Source organism: Neophocaena asiaeorientalis, unplaced genomic scaffold (assembly GCF_003031525.2).
Source record: "Neophocaena asiaeorientalis asiaeorientalis breed wild unplaced genomic scaffold, Neophocaena_asiaeorientalis_V1.1 scaffold7, whole genome shotgun sequence".
Taxonomy (NCBI): domain Eukaryota; kingdom Metazoa; phylum Chordata; class Mammalia; order Artiodactyla; family Phocoenidae; genus Neophocaena; species Neophocaena asiaeorientalis.
In genome coordinates this window covers 23,240,986-23,260,622 of record NW_020185337.1, presented here as the reverse complement: position 1 = coordinate 23,260,622, position 19,637 = coordinate 23,240,986, and the positions used below count along the sequence as shown (strand labels likewise).

Sequence of the window (19,637 nt, the reverse complement as noted above, 5' to 3'; positions counted from 1 at the left end):
CCTGCCTGTCCTTTCATTTGACTGATGGGAAGGAGGATGGAGTCTAGGGGAAGTGACCTGTGTCTATCCATGATGAGCAGGTGAGAACATGGGAAATAGAATTTAAGTGCTGAACACCTTTTAACTAATATTTGGTGTGAGGAGATACAATTTTAGGTTGTTACACTCTAATTTTGATCAAAGCAAGTAATACAATCATCATCATGCTCTCTCTAGATACTTTTTCCCAAATTGTAAATTCCCTGACAAGTCCAGGTATTGAGGTAGTTGCTGGCAATCCAAAGAAAACAAAAATAAAAGCATTGCAGTTAAAGCATTCACATTCTATGGAAATGTGCAATAAACAGTCCTAAAATTATGTAACACTTTGTAGAATTTAAAGATTTTAAATAATCGCTGTTACAGATTTTTTTTAGTAATAAATAGTTACATCTATTATTAATATATAGATTACCTGTAATGCAGGCTTTCTATGTGCCAGGAACTTTTTATGTATTAAATCACTTAACTCTCATGACAATCCCACAAGAAAGACCTTATAATTACCACTATTTTACAGATGAAGAACTAAGACACAGAGATTAAATAACTTGTTCAAAATTACAGAGCTAGAAAGGAGCACAGTGATTTTTACAGCCAGGCAACATCTCTTTTAGCCTTTATTCTCTACTTTTCTCATCTTCAGAACTGAGTTTAAAATCAACTTATACATGGATTCAGTAAATTTGTCCAAGGATTATTTGGAAAGTGAAAAACAAATATAATTATAAACTCCAGGCAATATCATTGCTTAAATTGCAGGTAGATAAAAAAGAACTTGCAATGGGAGAGAGAGAAAAAGAAAAGGAGTATCTGAGAAATAACAAGAAAACTATAAGTACTGAAGAGGAAGCTAACGGGAAAAGAACTTTTCAAGAAAGAGGGTGTGATGAAAGGTTAAACGTTTCAGAGTAAAAATAAGATAAGAAATGAAACCTGCTCATTAGATTCCTTAAGTTGGAGGTAATTGATGACAATAAAGGGAAATTTTAGTGAATAAATGGAAAAGTCCTATTACAATAGGTTAAAATGAGTAAAAACAAAATGATGATTTGGAAATATTAAATGTTTACTACCCTTTTAATAAGGATCAATATAAAAAATAGAATTAATGAAAAAGAATAGGAATAGATATCTAGAAATAAACATCAATGTATATTAAGAAATCATGGCCTCATCCAAGAAAAATTTCAAGAAGGAAGTTAAGAAATTTTAGTTTGTTGATTTGTTTGCTTTGGTAGGATTCCTTTCTCAATACTTAATCAACCGATGGTGTTAGGAAAAGAAACCTGACACCTGCTGGCATTAGGCAGCGAAAGGAAAGAAAACTTCTGGACTCACTTGGTGCTCTTGGAGACCAGTAAGAGATCACCTCTGCTGTGCCTGTTCTGAGGACAAGATGAATGAGGTCGCCACCTGATGGTACCTATACCATCCTCCTGCCCATGAATGCAGATTCCAGGGCTGTGCTGACTCTGGACTCAGAGTGATTCAAGGGCAGTTAAAATCCACCAGGTCTTGTGGGGCCTGGAAGAAGGCAGAATCTCTGACTTTCTTTTTTTTTTTTATCTTTTTTTCTCATTTAAGTAATAGATTCACAATTTTATTCCAACTAAACTATTTTGTGAAACAAAAAACATGCTTGATAATGCCACATGGCCAAAACATGCATGATATTTCTGTATTCTTATTATGTGCACAAGTTCTCACTTGTTTTTTCTAATTAATTTTTATCAGAGTATACTTGATTTATAATGTTGTGTTAGTTTCTGCTGTATAGCAAAGTGAATCAGTCATACATATATACATATCCGCTCTTTTTTAGATTCTGTTCCCATAAAGGTCATTACAGAGTATTGAGTAGAGTTCCTCATGCTGTACAGCAGTTATTCTTGGTTACCTATTTTATATATAGCAGTGTGTATATGTCAATCCCAATCTCCCAGTTTATCCCTCCTCCCTCCCCCGCTTTCCCCCTTGGTAACCATAAGTTTGTTTTCTACATCTGTGACTCTGTTTCTGTTTTGTAAATAGGTTCATGTGTACCCTTTTTTAGATTCCCCATGTAAGTGATATCCTGTGAGATTTGTGTTTCTCATTCTGACTCTGACTTTCAAATGGTCGCACCTGTGTATTGGCAAGGCTTCTCCAAGACTCTACTGAACTGAGGATAATTACATTTTATATATCTGATAGTACCACCATCAGTTTTGAGTACATGATAAGTGCTCAAAATTATAGATTCTATCAATTATGCTTAACACTACTTTTTCAAAGCCTGTAATTTGTTCTTATCTCTTCGAAATTACACTTTTATCCTTCCCTTCCATCCATCATTAAGAAGTACCAATTCCTTTCAACATAAAAATAATCAAATCTAAGCATATAAGAATATTACTTGTCTCTTTTTAGCATTTATATTTCAAATTTGATTAATATGATCCTAATATAAGCTGAAATATTAGAAATTAAAAGGATACAAATAAATGTTTTTATTTTAGCATCAATTCTTTTCATGTATTAGAATGCATACTGGAATTGTTTTTTCATCAAACTATTAAACAATTGTTAAAAGAAAACTTTTACACCTTTTTCATATGTAAACAGTTTTTAAAATGTAAATATTTTCTAAAATGTGTTTTAGAAAAATACTTTGCATTTATAACATCAGGAATGTATGAAAACTTTAGTATGTTGATTTAATATGCATCTATGAATAAATTCAACATGGAAAACTATTACATTTAAATTCATTTTTAAACTCATTGTTAAACTGTGTGTTTGAAGGAATTAAAATTATCTTGGTTAAAAGTAGTCTGAACAAAATTAAAATAAACTTTAACTGGAGTATCTACTAAAATATGGAAAATCTAATGGTGTAAATTGTTTTATATTACATAAACTTTACTTAAAAGTTCTTATTAAAACATGTTTACAGTTACACATAAGATTAATGTAAAACTGTTATGTTTCAGATACTATTCGAATTCTGGAAATTTACTAATACAAGCACACCTACACATACCACTTCACAACTTTCTACATTTGAAGAGCCATGATTTCCTCATGGAGAGGGAATTTTTTTTAAACAATAGACTTTACTTTTCAGAGCAGTTTTATTTTCATAGAAAAATTGAGCAGAAAATACAGATTTTCCATGTACCCTTTGCCCCCCCATATGCACAGACTCCCCCACTATCAACTTCCCCACAAAAATTGATGAACTTACAGTGATGCCATTGTCACAAAAACCCCTATATTAGAGTTCATTAGTACATAGGGTTCTTGGTGTTATATACTCCATGGGTTTTAATAAATGTATAATAACATGTGTGCACCTGTATCTACAGAGTAGTTTCACTGCCCTAAAGATCCTCTGTGCTCTCTGCCTATTCATCTCTCCATCCACCTTAACCCCTGACAAACACTGACCTTTTTACTGTCTCCACAGTTTTGCCTTTTCCAGACTGTCATAGATTTGGAATTGTATACAATATGTAGACTTCTCAGATTGGCTTCTGAGAAGTCAATGCATTTAAGATTCCTTTGTGTCATGGCTTGTTAGCTCATTTCTTTTTATCACTGAATAACATTCCACTGTCTGCATGGACCACAGTTTATTTATCCACTTACCTACTGAAGGACATCTTTATTGCTTCCAAGTTTTGGCAATTTCGAGTAAAGCTGCTGTAAACATCCATGTTTAGGTATCTGTGTGGACTTAAATTTTCAAATCCTTATCCTAAGGAGCATAATTACTGGATTGCATGTAAGATTATGTTTAGTTGTGTACAAAATCACCAAACTGTCTTCCAAAGTGGCTGTACCAGTTTGCATTCTCATCGACAATGGATGAGAGTTCCTGTTGCTCCAAACCCTCACCAGCATTTGGTGTTGTCAGTGTTTTGGACTCACCATTACAATAGGTGTGTAGTTGCGTCGCGTTGTCTTACAGGGAATTTTTTAAATGAATGAGGGACTATATTTTACAAGAGACATTGGTTCCATAACCTTTCCCCCACTCTCTGCACATACACAATGTGATCTGGCTTAATTTAACATCTCCTTAAACGTTGTTGACTAGTTAAGTGAAAATGATTAAAAACACAATTAATTCAATTGACATGCTTACTGATTAATTTTGGGAATTACTCTTACTGGAAATAAAAGGAAAGTATTGTGAGTTAAATATTAATTCTCCAAATACTTTGTTCCTTATGATGTAACTTTTTTCAATTATATGCCACATGGTCATTGACAACTGCCTACATCTATACAAGCAGTATTAAAAAGGGGTTTGGTTTTCTAGCTTGGCAAATGTGGTATTATAATTTAATAAAGGTGTTCTAGTAACCAGGTCACGTTGCTCTCTTTACCCTGAAAGAACATTAATTAAAATGCTTTTGAGGGATGAGATTAGGCATCCCATGCTCTGTTTTCAATTATATTCTTCAAAGGTGACACACTTTGGAGCAAGTAGGCAGCTTAGCTCTTACTATCCCCACCCTCTCTCATCACCCTCACAAACAGAATCACATATTATAAAGTAAAGATGCAGAGAATGCTGGCAGAAAACACAACAAAATAAAACAGAGCACAATACAATGATGATGGCTTTCTAGAATGCTTGGGAACCTTAGTGAAAAATGTATATTTATCTTACCTGAAATAAATACAACTTGTAATAAAATAATCACAATTGCTCAAGTGTGTGTTTTAACGTTTAGTGAATTAACAGTCTTTTAAGTCATTATCTTTATAGTTAAAACCAAGAAAATACAGTATGCTTCATATGAAAAGGCATACCTCCTATAAAATACGTGAGAAGTAGCTAATGATGTCAAACAGTTTATGAAATAAGTTTTTCCTAATTAATTATTGTTTGTTTTCTGGCAACCTTTCTACAAATATTTTGTACACAATATGATGGACTTTCATCTTTTCACATTTTTGCAATTGCTGTTAAAGTATGAGTGCATGTTGCCTTAAAAATTATACTATACAGTTCTTACAGGTCTCATTGTGGTAGTCTGTGTTTTATAGAGATTTTTAATTTTGATTTATATTATCTGGATTTATAATATTTCAAGGAGTAAAGATATATAAAGGATATTCTTGAATTTTTAAAAAATTTGATGAAAGTAATTTAAAAAAGTAATCAGGTTACGAAAAAGTGTCTATCCCTGAATCAAGTAGAGTCAAAACTAAGACTCGGCGCGCGCGTGTGCGGGAGGGGGCGGGTGGGGAAGGATCGCCAGCGAGATCCCGAGGCTAGGCTCGTGTGCCCGCCCCCGCCCCCGTCCTGGCCCCCAGCTCCCACCGGGTCGGCCCGGCTCAGCCATGATCAAGGCGATCCTCATCTTTAACAACCACGGGAAGCCGCGGCTCTCCAAGTTCTACCAGCCCTACAGTGAAAATACACAACAGCAAATCATCATCATTTGGTATCTAAGAGAGATGAAAATGTTTGTAATTTCCTAGAAGGAGGATTATTAATTGGAGGATCTGACAACAAACTGATTTATAGATATTATGCAACATTATATTTCGTCTTCTGTGTGGATTCTTCAGAAAATGAACTTGACATTTTAGATCTAATTCAAGTATTTGTGGAAACATTAGACAAGTGTTTTGAAAACGTCTGTGAACTGGATTTAATTTTCCATGTAGACAAGGTTCACAACATTCTTGCAGAAATGGTGATGGGGGGAATGGTATTGGAGACCAACATGAATGAGATTGTCACACAAATTGCTGCACAAAATAAACTGGAGAAATCTGAGGCTGGCTTAGCGGGAGCTCCAGCCCATGCTGTATCAGCTGTAAAGAATACGAATCTTCCTGAGATCCCAAGAAATATTAACATTGGTGACATCAGTATAAAAGTGCCAAACCTGCCCTATTTTAAATAAAAAAAATTTAAAAGGCCACTCCCAGGTAAAATCTGGGGGAAAAGTCATCTAAGTTTACCATGCAGCTGTTTACCAAAAATAGAGGAGGAGAGTCTTCTGCTCTTGGATTTAAGTCAAGGTACTGCATAGAAGTCATGTAAAATCAGTATGGAAGTTCATTGTTGCTTTTCTTGCTCAGTGATTTTGAAGAAATTGAGTAGTTACAGTGTGATTTTTTTCTTTATTCTCTAAACTGCATTCCTATGACCACCTAAGGCATGCCTCTATGTATTGGCTACTACAGTATTTTGAAAAGTGTTTGGGACATTTCTTTAAATTATGTATAACCCAAAATGTTCGTGTTTTGTATGGATCACAAATACAGCATTCCTTAATTCTTTCTGTTATTTGTCAGAATTGTTATTTAAAGAACGAAGTATGTATTGCATGAAAACATTATGACTTTTTCTCTTAGATTAAATAAACTCCAAGGTAACTGGACTTCTAAAGCAAAAAAAAAAAACAAACCAAACCAAAAAAAAACCTAAGACTCATGTAACTCCATTAAGAGCAGGACCCTTTGTATTTCTGAACACTAAATAATCTTGTCCAATAATTTTATCACAGTACCCAATACGTGGTTTTCAATGAAAATTGTATCGTTTGCATTGATCTTACAGAAGGTAGGCTATTCATATCTGTGAAGCCATAGGCATATAATGATTTTAATCCAATATATACACAGCAATTATTGTGTGCTGGCACTGTTCTAAGTACTTTACAGACAGCTCATTTAATCTTTAAAATGATCCTGTGAAGTAAGTACAATTACTATACCATCTCCTTGAAACATAATAAGCCCAATAACAGGCTTGACATTTGACTTTACATGAAAGATTAAGAAAATTCTGACCCAACAATTGTAAGCGCATCATACTAGTTAACTCACATTTCTCATGAGGTACACGGGACTCACAAGTTGCATCTATTTGTCTCTTGAGAAGATAGAGAAGCTTTAATTATTCCTTCTTTTATGTTACTCTACAAATTTGTGTGAAATTCTGTCAAGAATTTACAGTTTTCTGAGGACTGCCTGCATACACATATTCATGTATATGAATACACATATTCAATAATAAATCATGTGTCTTTTCTCTGCTACACTGAGAGAGAGAGAGGTCTTTCAGTTGGCAGGATTTTTAATTTCCCCAACAGTCATTAGGAATGCTGCATAATATTGACAGAAATGACTCTCCAAGCCTGTCTAAACAACATAACTTCAAAAATATGAATCAAATGGAGATATCAACAGGCAAACGTGATAAACCACAATGATAGAGTGACACTGTAATACTTCTAGATGGGAAATGTAGATCAAGCAGCCATTAAGCATAGTGCCCTGGTGTGGAGCAAACCCAGAAATATACTTACAGCAATATAGTACGCTTCTATAAGCATCAGGTTTAATGCTACATTTATATACAGTAAAAGACTGAGGTTGAGTTACTTTCTTCCTGAAGTTTATAGTTTGGTGTTAAGTTTCCAGGTTATGAGCATAAGCATATGTCTTTTTCTGGTCACTGAATATCTTATTCAGTCAAGAGTTCATATATGTCTTGTCTCAGAATATCTCAGTTACTCTTTGTCTTATTTATCACAGAAAAATACAAAAATGATAGTAAAAAACAGGATTTCTACTTTATATATTTTCTATATAGGCTTTTCATTATTTTCCATCAAGCAAACAAAAGAGATAATAGTCACGAATGGGCATCAACCCCCAGCTATGTCTTTATCCTATTGAATTTAACAGAAAGAAATATTCTTTCCAAAGTCCATCTAATTCTAAGCAACAATAAATGTTCAAATACCATTATACACTAAACGTCACAACAGTACCATTTATAGTATTGTTGTTCTTTTGTTCTATGATAAATACTTTCATACAGGCTCAACGTTGAAGTGGGTTAGTATATGTAACAATTTATAGCTTGGATTTGGGAAGAGATCTTTTGTATGTATTGTATGTGTGGGGGGCAATATCACTTTATTGGATTTTTTATCTTGATACAATGATCATGTACAAATAATTTATTTGAATAAGTGTAACCTGTAAAAAACCATGTCCCTGGGGTAGTCACTATGTGTTGTCATTATTTCTTTTAAGAACAGCTGACCTTCAGGAGACATCGTCCAATGAGAATCCTTTGATATTTCACATTTCAGTTGGTCATAGCATGGATGCTAGCGCTAACTGCCTCCTCATTGACCCCAAACCAACCAAATAAACACAAACGATTCTACCAATTTGTGTCTCTCTGTATAAAAGGATCACCCAATGCTCTCAAGAGTCCTGGTAGCAGCAGTTAAATAGTTCAGTCATCGACAGAAGACTTCTTCAACTGGACTGCCATTCTCTACTATATAATGATTCTATGGAATATTTCCAAAGTGGACCCCTATTTTTGTCTGAAACTGCAATAACATAAAATACTATATATTAAGAACATTTGGTCATATATTGCCTACATGCAATATCTATTGTTTTGTTTTTCTGGAAGACTATAAATGTTATCTGTTCAATTCCTCAGTGGTACATATTCATAGAAATATGATACTATTTGACATTTTATTTTAATTTACACATAGTCACACACAATAAGTAACAAACATTTATTTAATCCTACACTTTCTTATGGGTATGCATCATGTTTAACAATAGCTCATCATGACCTTGACCAAAGATTTATAAGAGATAGCAAAGGCAGAGGACAAATGATATAAGGGATGTGAATAGGAGGACATGGGGTCATTAATACTGGAAAGTTTCTACATTAAGTATACACTGTGTGTGTCTTCTGTAGAAATTAGGCTTATGAGACAGTGAGTAAATAAATATAGGGGAAATGATAAATTAATCTTTTTTTAAAAATAGAACAATTTCATTCTTTCATTATAGTTCTTTGGAGATATTTTCAACAAAACATAGTAAATATTCCACATATTGGAGAAAACAAACATTTCCTGATGTTAATAATAGAAAAAAATTTGAAAACAAGTTTTTCACCAACAAAAACTGAAAAACAGTCATATTTCTGACAGAAAATAGGTCAGATTTGATTCATGGGCAGTTGACGACTTCCTAGTTAGGTCAATGGCAAACATTTTCCATAAATTTATAGCTTAATTTTGTTCATTAAGGTGAAAATTATATTGAAAGTACATGATATGATAAAAGCATTTTATCCAAAATATGGTAGTGGCAAAGGTGTATTGAAATTAATAATAGTTCCCAATGCTTTTGAACATGTATAATAAATAAGGTACCACTAGTAACAACTATAATTAATAGCCATTTAATCAGTCTTGATAAAATATATTTTGAAAGTCTCCCAGAAATTGAGAAAATGAATAGTCCTAGAGACTGAATAACAGGTACTTTGGTAAGCTGAGTGTTTTCCCCAGCCCTCTAACTTATTGGCTTTCAAAAAGAAAAAAAAATGGAGAACTGATGCAGAACCTAATCAAACTGTCAGCTAATTACCAATTTAAAAATAATTTATAACACTGGATCACTGTGTGATTTTTAGCCCATAAACTGGAAGGAGTTCAAATAATCAATTGACCTGTTATGTCAGACAGAGTCCAGTCAAAAAGCAAAACCAAACTAGATATTTCAAACAGGAGACAATATAGGGAACTGATTTCCATGTTGTTAAAGCATTAGGTGAAAAATAAAAAACAAAAAAATCTTGAAGTAACTCGGAGACAACTGCAGGAAGTAGCTACACCCTCAAGAGTTGGGGGAATTAGCTTTTAAATGAGATGAATTTGAGGTAATTATGAGATGCTGGCAGAGGCCTCAGTGAGGGAAAAGAAAACATAGTCAGTTAAGAAGCTCTGTAGTCTAAGAAGAAAGGAACGGTTTGATGAATTGGCTTTGTGTCATTGGTGAATGCATGGAAGCTGAAGTCTGACTGTTAAGGGAGGGCATGTGTAAATGTGAAGTAAAGATGTTCCTGGTCAAAACATGACAGTGTGCGTTTTTAAGGAGTATTAAGACACTGCTGACTTAAAAAGAGACCACAAAAACGTCTAGTTTGGTGGAAGAAGGAATGAAGATAGATTTATCACACATCTTTATATGCTAAGGCCCACTCCTTGAAAAGGGAAAAATATCAGCTAACTGTAATTGAACGTGGGGGTCTGGCTGCTCACTGCTCAAAAGCAATTAAAAAGGCAAGGTTGGTGAAAAGGAAAGTGTGCTTTATTTTGGAGGCAAGCAATGCAGTGGGGAGGACTCCTGTCCAAAGGCCAACTCACCCCCACTGACAAGCAGTGGGTGAGAGATTTTATAGATGGAGGGAGGGGGCTACATGCGGAAACAGCACAGTCAGCTCTGACGGTCATCTTGAAATTGGTCCTGCAGCAGTCTGACCAGTGTCATCTTGTCATCTTGATGGTTTTAAGTACAGTTTAGTCTTTAGTTCCAGGGTCGGTTTGTTACCATTTCTTTGAAGCCAGTTCTTGGCATTGTGGCAGCTTATGTCATGGCTACAGCCTGGTCATCATGTAGTTAAATTCTTTTACCTGGCAGGCGTTCCAGTATCTACAACACAGCTCACAGGATATGGCTCAGAATATTATCCGTAGCCCTTGAGGAGGAACTAAAAGTCCTTGACTTTGCTTAACGACTGAACTGTTATTATTATTAGGTCTCGTTTGATGGTTTTCCTTTGTTCTGCTTTTTCTCACTTCTCTTATTAAACTTATTCTTTGGCTAAAAGATTTCTACAGACAAAAGGCAGGCTGAGGACGTGGGGGACAAGGACCACAGGGTCCTGCTCCATTTCATAACTGCTGCAAATTAGATAGAAGAATGTGAGGACAAGGGATGTTGCCTTTCTCTGAAATGCAAAAGTTTTCTGTGAAATCCAGCTGACATCTTGATTTTTACCATATGCATGGATGTGTGTGTGTGTGTAAATAAAACAAAATCTGTGGTTATATTAATATGAATAAGAACAGTGGTGTAGAGATATATTCCTTTGATATAGTATTGACTTATGTTCACAAAAAGGCTATGGGGTTGTTTTATCAAAGTCTAAGATAATGTTATGTAACGAAAAGTTGCTTTTTCATCAAATTGACTTTCTTAAGTTAATTTTGTTACAACCTAAAGGCATATGAGTTTTGAATATGTTTACATAAAAAATTCATTAAAATGTGTGAAATTTCTAAAGTCAATAGAGAGATGTAAAATTCCCAATTTTCACCCTATGAATAAATAGCAGAAGAGAATGACTTAAATATTTGCCCTTTCCATGAATTTTTTCAGATGAAAATGAATAACAAACTCCTTGTTTTTAAAGTCATTCATTTTCACAAGTGAGTTGTGGAATTACTTAATAAACACATTTTAAAACGATGTCTGGCTGTCTAGTTTCTGAGGAAAGAAGAAAACCAAGGTTTTCCTTTACATACACTCCCAAATTCATATTTATTTAATTTCTTGGTTGAGTTACCTGTTATGAGCAATGGATGTAAAAAACATCCTCTCTTTGAAGATAACATACATTAATGTTCATATGCCTATATTTGTATGTTTGTGTATATAATACAAAATATAAAATGGTTTAGTGTTTTATAATATAAAAATATAAAATGGTTTAGTGATATTGTATTCTCTCCAATTAAATTTATTTCTTCTTGGCTTCATAATTAAAATAATGACCATAGCTTATGTAATTTGTGTCTAAAGATTTTCACTTGTGATCTGAATGTCATTTAGGCCATATACTGATTTCTAGTATAGTTTGGTAAATAAGTTTGGAATAGACAAAGACATTATTAGGTGTTTCCAATGGAAAGTTACTCATTATTTATAGCATGACTTTCTGGGTTATATGACTTTAGCCTTTCATTGCCTTTGAAATATTTTACTACCTAGTAAATTGCAGATAACTGATACCAATGGAAAATAATTCTTGCCTATGGACTTGCAAATGAATTTTGTCTGGAAAAGATTCAATTGATTTCTATTCCCTTTTAGGTGGAAAAGGCCAGGTTTATGTCTATTTGTAATTTCATTTCCACAGTTGTTTACAGCATATAAATGTATGGCTCTTTGACTTCTTTGAACCAATTATAAATCTGCCTAGTTCCCTCTTAAATAATGAGTTAATTAAATATTTAACATGTTAAATTTATATTTGTAAGAAATTCATGATTTTACCTTGAAAAAGTATCCTTTAACTAGATATCTGATTCATTTTTCTTAGAAGAAAAAAAGGATTAATACAAGCTCAAAGTCCCTGTGATTGTTTAAGATATAAGTGAATACATCAGTGACTATATATAGGCAAATTTAAATATACTTCCTGCAATATAAACAAAGAATGTAACAAGAAAAGATATTGTAAATAGAAAACTTATAGAACACCTTTCAGTTTTAATTTTTCGATTCTTTATTACTACACAAAATAAGCTTTAAAAAAATAGAACTCACTAACTGAATTAACTCGACCTTTCTAAAGTAAACTTCCTATACTTATTCTACCAGTTTACTCTAAATAAATAGTTCTTTTATTGTTTTTGATCATTAAAACATCCTTTTAAGGAGAAAATAATATAATTTTTTATTTTGGTATGCTGAAATAATGCAAAAATATCATGATCTATTATTTCCTAAAGACAGGAAATTTTGATTGGTTAGATTCAAAAGAATTTCCAGTGCACTTCTAACAAGGTCCTTTAGACTTTACTGAACCTTCTAGTGAATTAAGAAAAGCACTCAGCTAGGTGGACAAAACTCTGGATACCAAACTTAGCAAGCAAATACTGCCTTTGTGGAAAGAGGAAAAAGCTGGTGAATACAACACTTCATAGACAGAAGAAAGCTCTTCTTGGTGAATATACCCCACCTAGGGTGCCTGGCTTGAAAAGTGAGATGTAGTTTTAATTTCAGCCTCACTCATTGCCTTGGCCCAGTGCCTTTATGCCCTGGACAGCTGATGGCAACCTTGCCTCTATCGTTTTGTACTGGGCATCATTTTTGTATTTCACTTTGAGTAAGTTAAGCGTTCTATTATAAATTCTAACAAAGCCCTTTTTCATGAACAAGCCTCTATTTTTTTACACCATTATATGCATTACATTATTATAGTGTTTCATATATCATGTAAAGAGATTAGCCAGTAATATTTAAAATAATGATAAAAGTACCATGAAAATACTACTATTAATAGATATCTTCTTAGAGAAAAAAATATCTGATAGACAAGAAAACAAAAGACATAGTTAAAAGCAAATGGTATCATTATTTAGTCAATAACAATTCTACTTAAGAGCAGGCTCTTTTCATATTTTTCATTTTTCTCATTCATAGTATACATTTTATACCAACTTTCTGGAGCTACTACCCCTGATACCACTGACTGATTCCTGTTCTTACCGGGCCTTGGCGCCCCAAAGAACAGACAGGATTTGGGCTGATACCCAATACTTGATTCAGGACCAGGTCTCTAGCACAGTTCTATCTTTTTGGAATTCAGCGAGGTTGAGAGACTAAATAAAAAATTATGCGAGGTGTGACCTGAATTTCTATCTTATGTTGATGAACTTTCAATTCATCCTTTTATTTTTTACATCTTTATTAGAGTATAATTGCTTTACAATGTTGTGTTAGTTGCTGCTGTATAACAAAGTGAATCAGCTATATGTATACATATATCCCCATATGACCTCCCTCTTGTGTCTCCCTCCCACCCTCCCTATCCTACCCCTCTAGGGGGTTACAAAGCACCAAGCTGATGTCTCTGTGCTATGCAGCTGCTTCCCACTAACTATTTTACATTTGCTAGTGTACATATGTCAATGCTATTCTCTCACTTCATCTTAGCTTACCCTCCCCTCCCCGTGTCCTCAAGTCATTCTCTATGTTTCTGTCTTTATTCCTGTCCTGCCCTTAGGTGTATTAGAACCATATTTTTTTAGATTCCATATATATGTGTTAGCATATAGCATTTGATTTTTCTTTCTGACTTACTTCATTCTGTATGACAGACTCTAGGTTCATCCACCTCACTACAAATAGTTCAATTTCATTTCTTTTTATGGCTGAGTAATATTCCATTGTATATATGTGCCACATCTTCTTTATCCATTCATCTGTCGATGGACACTTATGTCGCTTTCATGTCCTGGCTATTGTAAATAGTGCTGAAATGAAAAGTGTGGTACATGTCACTTTTTGAATTATGGTTTTCTCAGGGTATATGCCCAGTAGTGGGATTGCTGGGTCATATGGTATTTCTATTTTTAGTTTTTTAAGGAACCCCCATACTGTTCTCCATAGTGGCTGTATCAATTTACATTCCCACCAACAGTGCAACAGGGTTCCCTTTTCTCCACTATGTCTTGATTACTGTAGCTTTGTAGTATAGTCTGAAGTCTGGAAGCCTGATTCCTCCAGCTCCATTTTTCTTTCTCAAGATTGCTTTGGTTCTTCGGGGTCTTTTGTGTTTCCATACAAATTATGAAATTTTTTGTTCTAGTTCTGTGAAAAATTCCATTGGTAGTTTGATAAGGATTGCATTGAATCTGTGGATTGCTTTGGGTAGTATAGTCATTTTCACAATGTTGATTCTTCCAAACCAAGAACATGGTATATCTGTTCATATGTTTGTATCAGCTTTGATTTCTTTCATCAGTGTCTTATAGTTTTCTGCATACAGGTCTTTTGTCTCCTTAGGTAGGTTTATTCCTAGGTATTTTATTCTTTTTGTTGCAATGGTAAATGAGAGTGTTTCCTTATTTTCTCCTTCATATTTTTCATCGTTTGTGTGTAGGAATATGAGACATTTCTGTGCATTAGTATTGTATCCTGCTACTTTACCAAATTCATTGATTAGCTCTAGTAGTTTTCTGGTAGCATGTTTAGGATTCTCTAGGTATAGTATCATGTCACCTGCAAACAGTGACAGTTTTACTTCTTCTTTTCTGATTTGGATTCTGTTAATTTATTTTTCTTCTCTGATTGCCATGGCTATAACCTCCAAAACTATGTTGAATAATAGTGGTGAGAGTGGGCACCCTTGTCTCATTTGTGATCTTAGAGGAAATGGTTTCATTTTTTTCACCATTGAGAATGATGTTGGCTGTGGGTCTGTCATATATGGCCTTTATTATGTTGAGGTAGGTTCCCTCTGTGCCCACTTTCTGGAGAGTTTTTATCATAAAATGGTGTTGAATTTTGTCAAAAGCTTTCTCTGCATCTATTGAGATGATCATATGGTTTTTGACCTTCAGTTTGTTAATATGGTGTGTCACATTGATTGATTCGCATTTACTGAAGAATCCTTGCATTCCTGATCATGGTGTATGATCCGTTTAATGTGCTGCTGGATTCTGTTTCCCAGTATTCTGTTGAGGATTTTTGTATCTATGTTCATCAGTGATATTGGTCTGTAGTTTTCTTTCTTTGTGACATCCTTGTCTGGTTTTGGTATCCGAGTGATGGTGGCCTCGTAGAATGAGTTTGGGAGTGTTCCTCCCTCTGCTACATTTTGCAAGAGTTTGAGAAGGATAGGAGTTATCTCTTCTCTAATGTTTGATAGAATTTACCTGTGAAGTCATCTGGTCCCTGGTTTTGTTTGTTGGAAGATTTTTAATCACAGTTTCAATTTCAGTGCTTGTGATTGGTCTGTTCACATTTTCTCTTTCTTCCTGGTTCAGTCTTGGAAGGTTGTACTTTTCTAAAAATGTGTCCTTTTTTTACAGGTTGTCCATTTTATTGCTATATAGTTGCTTGTAGTAGTCTCTCATGATCCTTTGTATTTCTGCAGCATCAGTTATTACTTCTCCTTTTTCATTTCTTATTCTGTTGATTTGAGTCTTCTCCCTTCAAATAATCCTTAAATGATTTTTCCCAGACTTGCTCTCAGGGAAGCAAAGAAATATTTGACACTTGATTTGTGGAAATACAACAATCATTTTAAAAGTCCAAGGAGGTACAGCTTTTTAAATAGACCAAGGAAGATGGGAAAAGTGTATCACAGGAGGAAAAACAAACAAACAGAAAATATGGAGGAGGGAAATGAGGGAGATTATGCTGCACTGAGGAATAAACATTTCACAAATAACGTTTTCTTCTTTCTTTGTTTATTGCAAGGAATTGTCAAAGAGTAATTTGAGAGAATTAGTAATCACAAATTATTTTAAGTAATAGATTTAAAAAAATCAATCTATAGCAGGTTTGGACAAATTTTCTTCTAAAGGGCCACAGAGTAAATATGTTAGGCTTTCTGTTCCATCCCCTCTCTGTCACAGTGTTATATAGCAATGTGTTATACTGTAAAGGCAGACACAAGCATACGTGAACAAGTGGTCGTGGCTATGTTCCTATAAAATTTTGTTTAAAAAAGCAGGCTCTGGGCCATAATTTTTTGGCCACTGATCTATAAAATAATGGTATAGCATAGATAGATATCAGTATAAAATGCATTAACATCACGAGTGTTTTTTTGTTGCTGTTCTTAACATTTAAATATACGTATGATATCACTTACACGTGGAATCTAAAATATGTCACAAATGAACCTTTTTATGAAACAGAAACAGACTCACAGACATAGACAACAAACTTATGGTTACCAAAGGGGAAAGGGGGTGGGGTAGGGATAAATTAGGAGTTTGGGATTAGCAGATACAAACTAATATACTTAAACTAGATAAACAGCAAGTTCCTACTGTATAGCACAGGGAATTAATTCAATACCCTATAATAAACCATAATGGGAAAGAATATGTATATAAACATGCATAATACGTGTATATATGCATGTATATATATATAACTGAATCACTTTCCTGTATAACAGAAAATAACACAACATTGTAAACCAACTATACTTCAATTTAAAAACAAAAAAAAGGTTTAAGTATAGACTTCTTGGGAATCAGAGAAAAAAAACGTGGATATAGCCATATTCGATTATGAATTTAAAAGTAGCAATTTTTTGTTATCTCAATTTAAGAGATCCTCTAATGTTTGTCATATAAATGTATTTCAAATATGTGAGAAATTAACATTTTATGTAAATTCTAGGGATAGTGTCAGAATGGAGGAAGGCTTCTGTATCACATACATCCCAGCAAAGTCACTGATTTTTCTCTACTGTCATTAAAAGAGTGGACTAGACCTTGGACTTCTATTGACATAACCTCTTGGTTGTTTCAGGTGAAAACATTTTGTCAAATACAATCAGGGTAAATTTGGTGTTGTATTAATTGCTGAACACAAGACAGAGCTATCATTTACCTAGTGAGCATGGTCAGGAATGCTAGACACACAGGCAATTCGACCCCAAAGAGTATTTTTGGTACAGCTTAAACTTGCTTTTTAGTTATACTGAATGAGGAAATGGGACTCTCAGAAGCAGTAGTTCTTCACCTGTGTTTCACATTACAGTCATTTGAGGAGCATTAACACAACTGATGCCCGGGCCTCATTATGAGAGGATCTGATTTAATTGATTGGTGGTGAGGTGTGGGCATCAGTGTTTTTTAAAAGCACATTGGGTGATTCACATGTGCCGCCAAGGTGGCGAGCCACTGTTTCCGAGCTTAAATAAATTAAAATCACATCCCTATTAGGGGAAAAACTGAAACTTGACATTAGTTCGGGTGCTAAATTTAGACCATAATCTCACAGTTGCTTCTTCATGCACATAGGCCTATTAGATTGTGCAATGGAACAATGCCTTGAGCATTTAGGACTCGTAAGTTGTTTCTATTGCAGTAATTGTAAATCTGAATTAAATTAGTGGAGCTGAAGAAAAATACACTTTTATCAATGAATTGCATTCCAAGTCTCATCCACTTTTAATGCCCAGTTTAAGGGCAATCTAGGCAGTGTCCCCAGTCCTTCAAGAAGAATTATAGAAGCCCTAGCTGGAGCCTATTTTTATTTCTCCCTTTAGACATCTATAGTGCTTTATCTGAATCATATTTATTTTCTCTTTCTCTCTCTCAATTTACCTTTTATTTTTTAGGCATGCCTTTTTTCCCCTTCTTTTGGACTATGATATGCTGAGGGTAAGGACCATTTATGATTCATTTCCGTATCATCTACAGATTCTTGAATTAGATTTATACATAATAAAATTTCAATTATTTGTCATAAAATAAAGCAAATACTACTATGTAAATGTTGCACCTTTTTCTATTCTCCTACTATATGCGTATCATTTATAAGATTTATATATGTATAATTGGGGAGTGTGGTGTGGGGTAAGAAGATATGATAACGGTATTGCTAGCATATAAATTATGTTAACTTAATCTTATGTAAATGGATTTAAAAATATGATATTCTTTTCTAAAATTGATTGGATTAGTCCACTTATATTCATTATTGATATGTCTGAAGGTGTCACTTGGAAATTAATATGTTGAAATCCTAATGTCCCATGTGATGGTATTAGGAGGTGGGGCATTTGGGAAGTATTAGGTCATGAGGGCGGAATCCTCATAAATGGGATTAGTACTCTTATAAAAGAGGCCCCAGAGAGCTCCCTGATGCTGTCTGGCATGTGAGGACATAGTGAAAAGACAGCTGTTTATGACCAGGAAGCCCTCACCAAACGTTGAACTTGCTGATGCCCAGATCTTGAAATTTCCAGCTTCTAGAACGTAGGAAATAAATGTTTGTTGATTATAAGCCTCTAAGTCTGTGATATTTTGTTATAGCAGCTTGAATGGACTAAGAAAATAAGAATAATTCATATCTTTGGAGTTATTTCTATAACTTTCTTTGTGCTCCCTATTGTCTTTTTTTGGTATGTTTTCTTTTTGGATATATTGTGTTTATTTGTTCTGTTTTTACTTCATTGTTTTCCTGTTACAGACTTCGAATTTATATACATTTTTCCCTTATTTTAGTGTTTGCCCTGGGTATCTTATCATACATGTTTACTGTAGAAATATTTTTTATCCTTTTCTGTGTCTGAGAAATTTCATATTCTTTTCATTAATGGCCCAAATCTTTTATGGCATTATGCTTTTCACTCACTTTATCAGAGTCTTAAGGAGGTAAGGAGATAAATGCTTAATCTCAGTTGGCTTTCTTTCATCCTGGCTTCTTAACGTCTGTTGTATTTCTCTATCCCTACTAACAGTAGGTAAATTAACTCAGAACTCCTTTATCATTCATCTGAATCTTGCATTCCTTTCCTAACTGCCTAACTTTTAACTTTCTTTGCTTTCAACCTTGCCAACTTCAATCTAATTTCTGTCAAAGTAACCTATAAACTAATATTTTCAGATGTCTTTTATGCTTTAAACCTTTAAATGGCTCACCATTTCTTTCTAAATCATTAAGTCCAAACAGAAACATGTGACACAGTCCTTCGGACAAGCCGCTAACTCTTCATTTCTAGTGTAGTTACTTTGGATACTTTGAAATTTCTGAGAGCTGACTTTTCATTGGCTGCTCTACTTCTTTTAGCAAAGATTTCATACTGTCTATTCAGCAGGGTCATGGTACAAAAAGCATACTGAAGCTGCATAGTAAGCATTATGTTTTACTCAAATTGTTTAAATGTCCATACACATATTAAATTATTAAAAACTAGGCACTATAACATTCTGGGAACTGCTTAATGATATTCAGCACAGCACTTAATTTTCCTAGAACAGTTTGTTTAT

At 34.0% G+C, this 19,637-nt stretch overlaps 1 protein-coding gene and 1 pseudogene across 3 annotated transcripts in view; one reads left to right on the top strand and one right to left on the bottom strand.

The window, feature by feature from the left end:
• Window positions 1-19,637, bottom strand: part of FSTL5 (follistatin like 5) — a 649,684-nt gene that overhangs the window by 338,855 nt on the left and 291,192 nt on the right. The gene's annotated exons all lie outside the window — the stretch shown is intronic.
• LOC112393756 (AP-3 complex subunit sigma-1 pseudogene) lies at window positions 5,336-5,951 on the top strand (annotated as a pseudogene).